The sequence below is a fragment of the Cupressus sempervirens genome, chromosome 1 (assembly GCF_028749045.1).
Source record: "Cupressus sempervirens isolate cs-2001-9-10 chromosome 1, ASM2874904v1, whole genome shotgun sequence".
NCBI classification, from domain to species: Eukaryota; Viridiplantae; Streptophyta; class Pinopsida; order Cupressales; family Cupressaceae; genus Cupressus; species Cupressus sempervirens.
This window is the reverse complement of record NC_143118.1, coordinates 774,754,993-774,764,198: the sequence shown is the minus strand read 5'-3', so window position 1 is coordinate 774,764,198 and position 9,206 is coordinate 774,754,993.

Below are 9,206 nucleotides of genomic sequence, written 5' to 3'. Positions count from 1 at the left end.
AACATTCTTACTCCTCTAGGTACTCTCTCAGTTATATCAGCTAACATGTTTGAAATTAGAAAATCAAAATCATTGTAAAAATCAATAACACTAGCATAAGGATAAAACCTTCTCCAAAAATGAGTCTATAGCTACATAGGTAGGTTATTCTCCTTAGTGGCTTCAATGAAATCTTGATTGATATGCCCTATATTCTTATGAATAATAATGTGCATTACCAATGTGTAATGGAAAAACCTAAAGTTTCCTAATTTTTCTTTTTTGAGCTGCCACAATCTCATCATGCATCCTATCAATAATATACTCCATAGGGTCATATCCAACATTATGACACGGGTCCTAGATGTCTAGAGCCATGATATATATATACACACACACACACACACACACACATACACACATATATATATATATATATACATACATATATATATACATACATACATATATATACATACGTATGTATATATATACATACCTATGTATATATATATGTATGTATGTATATATATAGGTATGTATATATATATATATATATATATATATATATATATATATATATAGGGGCATTCATGGTGCCATCTAGTTCTACCACGTTATGAATCCTAAGTATGGTATATCTAAAATACTTGTAGAAGAATTTAAGTGGTGTAAGATCTCCTATCTTCTTTGGTAGTTCACTATTTTCCTTCTTTTCTTTGGGGATGTGTCTTCTCATGACCCTTCTAGTAAAGAATCTCTTCTGAATCTTGAAAGTTTCATTCATTTTCTCCTTCTTAATTGGTCTTGTCATAGGTCCCCCTAGGTCAAAAAAATTTAGTAAAGATGTCCATGTCTAGCTTGCATAGGGTACTCATGTCCTTCTTATGAAATCCTTTAGTTGTAGGATTGTATGTTTGATCAATGCCTTTATTAAATCAACATCTATTATTACTTTTGGAATTATCTTTCACCATGTTCCTAATCCAAGGGTTGTAGATTGGTGATTTCTCAAACCTATTATTATAAAAATACTAGAAAAGCTCATTCTCATTGGTACCAGGCACAATGACATCTTTGCAGAAAGAGTATGCATCGTTGAATATATGTGAGCTCATGGTTTGAGAATGGGAAGATCCTAGAAGGATGTATACCCATTCCTCTATATATAAACTCACCAATTTTGGTTTGGCTTATTCAGCAGCTTGTGAAGATTATTCTACGTCAACTTGGGCTATAATTTTTCCTTCTTCTTGTGCCATGATTTCTACAATCAATTCTTCAAACAAATTGTTGTTGATATCAACTTTGAAAACTTTGAATTTCTCTTGCAAACTCTAAAAATTTCTTAGCACTCAAACTTCTATCTCTAGATTGTGCAAAATATTGTAAGTCAGAATACCATTATGTCAACTTATTAAGGAGAATGAGTAGTCAAGAAGCATTTATGTGCCTTAATGTCAATATATATGAGAATTCTCAAATTATATATAAGTGCCAAAATCAACTTGTATTGCCAACTCTTCAAATATTTTTATGCACCTTTTGATAAGACATCGCTTTTAATCATGACGAGATTCTTAACAATCATTTTCTTGCCTATAAACTCATACCTATGACCAAACGACCCTTAACTATCACAAACTCATGGCCTCACACAAATTTCCTAGTTTTGGACTTTCCTTGCTGGGACCACACAATCTCCTCCTGTTTACATTTTATTGAAGACTTTGTAGGGTTTTTACTTTTCTTATTTTATAAAAAACTTACCCTGTGACTATGTGAGAAAAGGATTCATCATACATTCTTAGCCTAGTCATTGCTTCATGGCTTATCCTAATTGATATCCTTTTATCATCATGACATCATGACTTATTATGTTCTCCTTTCAATTTGGGTTATATCACTTGGTCATGCTCTAAATAATTCTTATGATTCTTAACCGCACAACCACATTAACAAGCATCTTTTAGTTGTTTTCACCAGGTCACAATTTATCTTGATTAATTTTTCCTTAACACTGTGATAGTGTGATCAAATAAGTTCTCCCTTTAAACTAACTACATTACCTAGTCACTGACTTTATAGCTCTCATTCACTTCAACCACATAGTAGTTATATTCACCAAGACATAGCTTATCTTGCATGTTATGACCTAAATGTCATGACCACATGATTCAAGGTAATCTCGAATGATTTTAACCTTATTGTTGCTTTGTAGTTAAAACTCTCGATTACATGCTTACCCCTATGAGCATGTGCATGAAGGTTCTCTATGTGATCTTATCATTTTCACCCAGTCACAGTCACCTTAGCATCCTCAAGTTTTGAAGCCCCAACTGTGCAAACATAACAATTTGCAAAATCACTATTAAAATTCATGGTATCCTTTCCAATAGGTGACTGTATGACTAAGGCTATATTAATTTCTTTTCTTAGTCACAATAAAAAAAAGTACTTAGGCACTTCAGTGCCACAACTCAATGAACAAAAGAAACTTAGCCACTTTGTTAGGTCACACCATAAGATGTTATAGTCTGGAGATATGCCTCGATTGTGTGATCAACTTGGTGACATGGTCATGACTTATAAAATTTTAAAAGATCACATTAAAATGTGTACATATGCTAAAACAAGATAGAACCAATTGATTTTTAAAATTTCAAAAGTTCAAAAAGGGAATGGATTAAGACCAAGGGTTTGCTAGAGAATTTTTTTTTTATGAAATTCAAGGGAAACCTAATTTGTAGCAATAGAAAAACTTATTAGGTTAGGGTTTACACCAAAGGACTAATAAAAAAATATAACAAACCCTAGTAGCATAATACAATTCAAGGCATTTTCACATTCAATTTTTTAGAATTTTGTCATAGTGAAAATGAGGGCTATTGGATTGGATGGTTGAGATTCTAGTGTTTGACATATGGATGCAGATGTGGATGATTTGCATGTTGATTTTCTTGTCCCTATTGGAGTGGAAGCCTTTGGTGAAGATGAAGATGGTTGTTGATCTTTCTTTGGACATCAAAGTGTGGGACACATTTTTCTATTTACTTGGGGAGAATGATGTAGTAGCATCTTGGGTTTTCTTAGTGGCTACTTTGGATTTCATGGGAGGAAGTTTGATAGTTACTTTGGGGGGTGCTTGGAGTGATACTTGGTTGAAGAAGGTTCTTGGTAGAGGTTACTCAGTCATCTCTTGGTAGTCCTTGGTTGAGAAATTGGTGGATGGATGAACTTGGTGATCTTGGAGGTGCTTGATTGTCAAGGGAGCTCAACATAGCTTGGGGGTACTTGGTCATCGAAGACACTCAAGATTTCTTATGGGAACTCCACATAGACTAGGATCTTAGTGAAGCTTGGCTATAGTATTTCTCTAGTTGTTTGGTTAGTGAAGGAACCCAGTTAATGAAAACATTTGGTGATGCTTATGGTACTTGGAATACACTATGGGCTCAATTACTTTTGGAGAACTCAACACATGCTAATGCTCAACCAATGAAGGATCTCAGTTATGCTTGGTGGAATGTTGACACTCAGTGTGGTATTCTTTGATGCTTGGTTTGGTCTTGGTTCTATGTTAATTGAGTTGTCTATGGTAGTTGACTTATACATTTAATTTAGGTTGTATGTATTTAATATGTGTTGCAGCTGACTTGTGGCTTATACATGTATTTAATATAAGGGTTCATTTTAATTTGTATTGGGCTAGGTCAACTTGTGGCTTAGTTGGGTATAAGTAAGGGGTTCTTGTGGAGTCTTAGGCATTCATTCATTTAGTGGAGTGAGTTATGAGGTAGAGTGAGATCTAGCATGGAAGATGGATTAGCTAAGTGAGCGAACTTTTTCAAAGTGTGTGGTCAGAGTGCTGAATGTGAGGTAGCTTACACCTAGATCTTGGGTAAAGTTTTAAAAGGGCTAGTAGCCGAGGCTTGGGAAAAAGGAGATTTCTTGGTAGGCTTGCAAGCACAAGTTGAGATCTTCCTTGGAGGTTTCTACTAGAGTGTTGATCTGGACTAGCTAGTGTTGGGATTGGATCTTGAGGGATCTTGTAGGACTATTTATGTAATTGCTATTGTATTTGGCCAAAACCCAAAAGGCCTTACAACCAAAAACATTATGTGTAAGTTGTTATTTAATGAACAAAGGATTTCATTTGGTATCAAATGATGTATCTTGTGTTGTGTTTCCACTATGTAGTTATTTGTAGGATCAAGATTACCTCTAGTAGGGGTACCCTTAGATTCTTGCTACATCAATTACTCACATGATTAATTATCTTCTCAACATATCATTTTCAACCATACAATGTTCTAGTTAAACTCCTCTACCTATGGTTGTTTCCACTCTTGTTGTTGGTAATTTTAGAGAACAAATATATTTAGTGGAATGTCCAAATGATAACTCAAACATTCCTTCTTTAGAGGGATACATGTTTGAGTCTTTTGTGGATATTCCCTATTTTTCATTGATATTTATAAGATTATTTTTACACTAGCCTCACTCAATCCTTAGGAGTAATTTTTACTTATAGCTAGCACATGACCTAAACTATTCATCCTTTATTTAGCATGTCCTCATTTCCCTTTCAATCAAGATTAAAAGGGATTTCATATTATGAATGAATACCTTTAGAGTTGTACCTTTTAATTAAATATATGAATTCATTTCCAAGATCGTGTACCTAGTATCATTATTTTGTTGTATAATATTTATTTATCAATTCATCCTTAAGGGCTCATTTAACCCTTGTAGGTAAATATATCATAGGATTAAAAATGTTGTTATATTCAAATGTAATTGTATCTATTTTATAATTTTTTGCTAATATTTTAAGGATGACACAAAGTGTTGAGATATTTAGGTATCTTTCATATTGACTCAAAATTTCTATTTATTTTCATGTAAATGCTCTTCAATTTTACTCATAGTTCTATAAGACTCAAGAAAGATAACAATTCATTTCTTCCTTTATGTAATGATTATGTTTATCCTTAGGTCCATATTGATTCTAATTCTACAAATCCCTTAAGGTGTGTTTATGTGTGATGTTTCTTATTTTTGGGTGATGTCAAACTTGATGATCATAAGTTATTACATATTTTGTGCTTGCAACATCCTCATTGATGTCACTTCTTTGTGAATAGTCTTTCTTGCCTCTAACACCTTTAAATCAATTGCATTCTTTATTGTTTATGCAATTATTTTAAGAGGGAACTCTCACTTAAAAAACATTATTTTTACATTCCCTATAGCGTGTGATCCATAAAATATTATAAGCATAAGGGTCACCCAACATAATATAGCTTTGTACAATCATAGTATTATACCACTTGCTAACCCTAGAAGTATATTTAACATTATTTTCTAGCAAAACATTCCTGAAAATTATTTAGAAAAAACATCCTTTCTCTTATTTTGTGTTTTTGTTTTTTTTTAAAGAATGCTCATAATGTCTCTTCTTTTATACATGTTTTACATTATATTGAGATATTAATTGTGTAGGTTTTTTAATTTTAAATCTTTCCATTGTAGAAGAATATTATTATCTAAATTATTATTCTAGAAGGATTTTTAATCTAGGGGCATATTCACTCTACTTGAAGAATGTACGTCCTCTACAACATCATCTCATGTTATTCTATTATACCTTGGTAAAAATTTAGCACCTAAAAATAAATTCTCACTTAGGCCCCATTTTGGTTTTTTCAATGTCCCATGTCCATTATGATTGATCCAACTATCCATCTCCTCTATTGTTGGCATCTTCTCTTCATCTACAACAACCCATTTTAATCTAGACCCATTTTCCTAGGTTTATAATGCATTGGAAATTCTATACCTAGGTATGCAATACCTTGGGAATTCTATGTTGGAATGATTAGAATAACTAAAAGGGGGAGGCAAGGGCAGGCATGGTGGGGGGGTTTGCTGAATCAATTATCCTTAGGTCTAGATTTACCAATCCAACTTTTAACAACTTCAAAACTTCAAATAACTTATTCAAACTTATAAACCTACTCGACCAATATAACAATTCATTTTGTCCAACTTGTTAGACTGTGGTGACTGATCAGGAAAGTATTGTACATACTTGTATAAAAGGGCTTAGGGTTGGGTATTTTTCATAATATTGTGATATGAAATTGGTTCTTGCGGTGGTATTGAGCTGTAAGGGATTACGGATTGTAATTAGGTTGTAATCACTGGATTGTAATAAGATCGAACTTGCTGTCTAGAGGATGTAGCCCAGGGATTGGGTGAACCACGTTAAATCTTGGTGCCTTGTGTTCATTTTTGTGTGATCTATTATTTTTTCTGTTATTGGTTATATTTGCATGTAGTTTTTATTTCTGTCCGTGGTTTATCCTAACAAGTGGTATCAGAGCAAGGTTGTCTTTCAGTTATCCTCTGCAGGAAAGTCTCATGGTTAAGTGGGAGTCTCACAGTTGAGTGGGAGCGATGGCAGATGAGGGTAAGTTGAGGGTTGATAGGTTTAATGGGCAAAACTTCCAGTTATGGAAGATGCAAATGGAAGACTATTTATATCAGAAGGATTTATGGAAGCCGTTGGAAGGAAAAGCCCAGAATCAGGGAACTATGTCAGAGGCTGAATGGGATCTTTTGGACAGAAAGGCACTCAGAAGTATTCGGTTATGCTTGGCACCATTAGTGGCATTTAATATTACAAAAGCAAAGACGACAGAAGATTTGATGAAAACCCTAGCGACACTGTATGAAAAGCCCTCCGCTTCAAATAAGGTATTTCTCATGAAGCATTTATTTAATATGAAAATGGCAGAAGGTGGATCTGTTGCAGATCATTTAAATGAGTTTAATACTATTACTAGTCAATTATCTTCTGTGTGTATCATTTTTGATGAAGAAATTAGGGCTCTCTTGATTTTGTGTTCTTTGCCTGAAAGATGGAATGGCTTGGTAATGGCGGTGAGTAATTCTATTCCTGGATCTAGTACCCTAAAATATGATGATATGATTGGTGTTATTTTAAGTGAGGAAACTCGTAGAAAATCCTCAGGTGGATCTACATCAGAAAGTTCTTTAAATGCACAAAGCAGGGGTAGAACGATTGAAAGAGGAAGTAACTCTGGAAATCATGGGAAATCAAGAGGAAAGTCAAAGGGGAGGAGGTCTCAATCGAGAGGACCAAATGATTGCTGGTACTGTGGGAAACCAAGGCACAAAAAGAAAGATTGCTAGAATCGAAAGAAAAATGAAGGAGATAAATCAGATGGAGACAAGGAGGAAAATGTGGTAAGTAACAAATTTGAAGAGGATGCTTTGCTTCTGTCTTTAGAGAGTGTTGATGATTCATGGGTTTTAGATTCTGGTGCTTTATTTCATGCTACACCTCATAGAGGTTATTTCATTGATTATGTCCAAGGGGATTTTGGGCTTGTTTATTTGGGGGATAATGAACCCTGTTAGATTGTTGGAAAGGGAAAAATTAAGATTAAGTTGCAGAATGGGAATCATTGGCTACTACACGAGGTAAGACATGTTCTAAAACTAAGTAGAAATTTAATTTTAGCAGGGCAACTTAGTGATTAGGGTTGTGTAGTTACTTTTAATGATAAAAATTGGAAGGTTTCAAAAGGTTCCCTTGTAGTAGCAAAAGGTGTGAAAGTAGGCACCTTATATATTTGTACAGGTCATATTGTTTCTTCTACTTTGATTGTTTTAGAGAAAAATGAATATTCAAGAACAATTACTGCAGTTGAGCAGGGAGAACAAATAGTTGTTGTACATTCTAATACAACACTGTGGCACAATAGACTTGGGCACATGAGTGAGAAAGGTATGAAAGTACTTCATTCAAGGAAAGTTTTACCAGGTCTAAAATGTGTGAATATGGATTTCTATGAAAGTTGTGTGTATGGAAAACAAAAGAGAGTGAGTTTTGTAAAGACAGGGAAGGAAAACAAAAAGGAGAAATTAGAGCTTGTGCATACAGATGTATGGGGACCGGCTCAAGTATCTTCCCTTGGTGGCTCTCATTATTATGTTACATTTATTGATGATGCAACTAGAAAAGTATGGGTTTATTTCCTTAGATAGAAATTTGATGTATTTCAAACTTTTAAGAAATGGAAATGCTTGGTTGAAAATGAGATTGGTAAGAAATTAAAATGTCTTAGATCTGATAATGGTGGTGAGTATTGCAGTTATGAATTTGAAGATTATTGCTCCACTAATGGTATTCATAGACAAAAAACTATTCCAAGGACTCCACAGGAAAATGGAGTGGCTGAATGCATGAACAGGACTATAATGGAGCGCGCAAGGAGCATGAAGTTGCATGCTGGGTTGCCCTTACACATGTGGGTGGAGGCTATCAATACTGCAGTATATTTGATTAATAGAGGTACCTCTACTCCTTTGGGCTTTGGTATTCTAGAGGAAGCATGGACTGGTAAGAAGGTGAGTTATTCTTTTCTCAAGACCTTCGGTTGTGAAGCTTTTGCTCATATAGACTTTGAAAATAGAACCAAGCTAGAAGCTAAATCAAAGAAATGTGTCTTTGTTGGATATGGCATTAATGAATTTGGCTATAGGCTTTGGGATTTTGAAAATCATAAAATTATAAGAAGCTAGGATGTCATATTCAATGAAAAAGTGTTGTACAAAGATCTATTGCAGCAACATGAGAAGAAAGAAGATGATTATGTAGTGCTGGATGATACTCCAAAAGGTGATATTCCAGCCATTCCTCATGATGTGAAACAACTGCAACAACAAATACCACACACACCAATGAATGTTAGACTATCAACAAGGCAAATTAGACCTCCACAAAGGTTTTCTCCCTCTTTGTATTCTATTTTACTTACTGATGCTGGTGAACCTGAAAGTTATGATGAAGCTGTGTAGGTGGATACTAAGATTCAGTGGGAGTCTACAATGAAAGATGAAATGGACTCTTTGCTGAAAAATAAGACATGGGATTTGTGCAAGTTGCCTGCAGGTAAAAAAGCTTTATAGAATAAATGGGTTTACTAGTTGAAAGAAGAGGAAGGAGGTAAGAAAAGATTTAAGGCCAGGTTAGTTGTAAAAGGATTTGCACAGAAAAAGGGAATTGATTTTGATGAGATATTTTCTCCTGTTGTTAAAATGACTTCTATTTGTACTGTTTTAAGTCTTGTGGCTACTGAAGATTTGCATTTAGAGAAGATGGATGTTAAAATAGCCTTTCTTCATGGTGATTT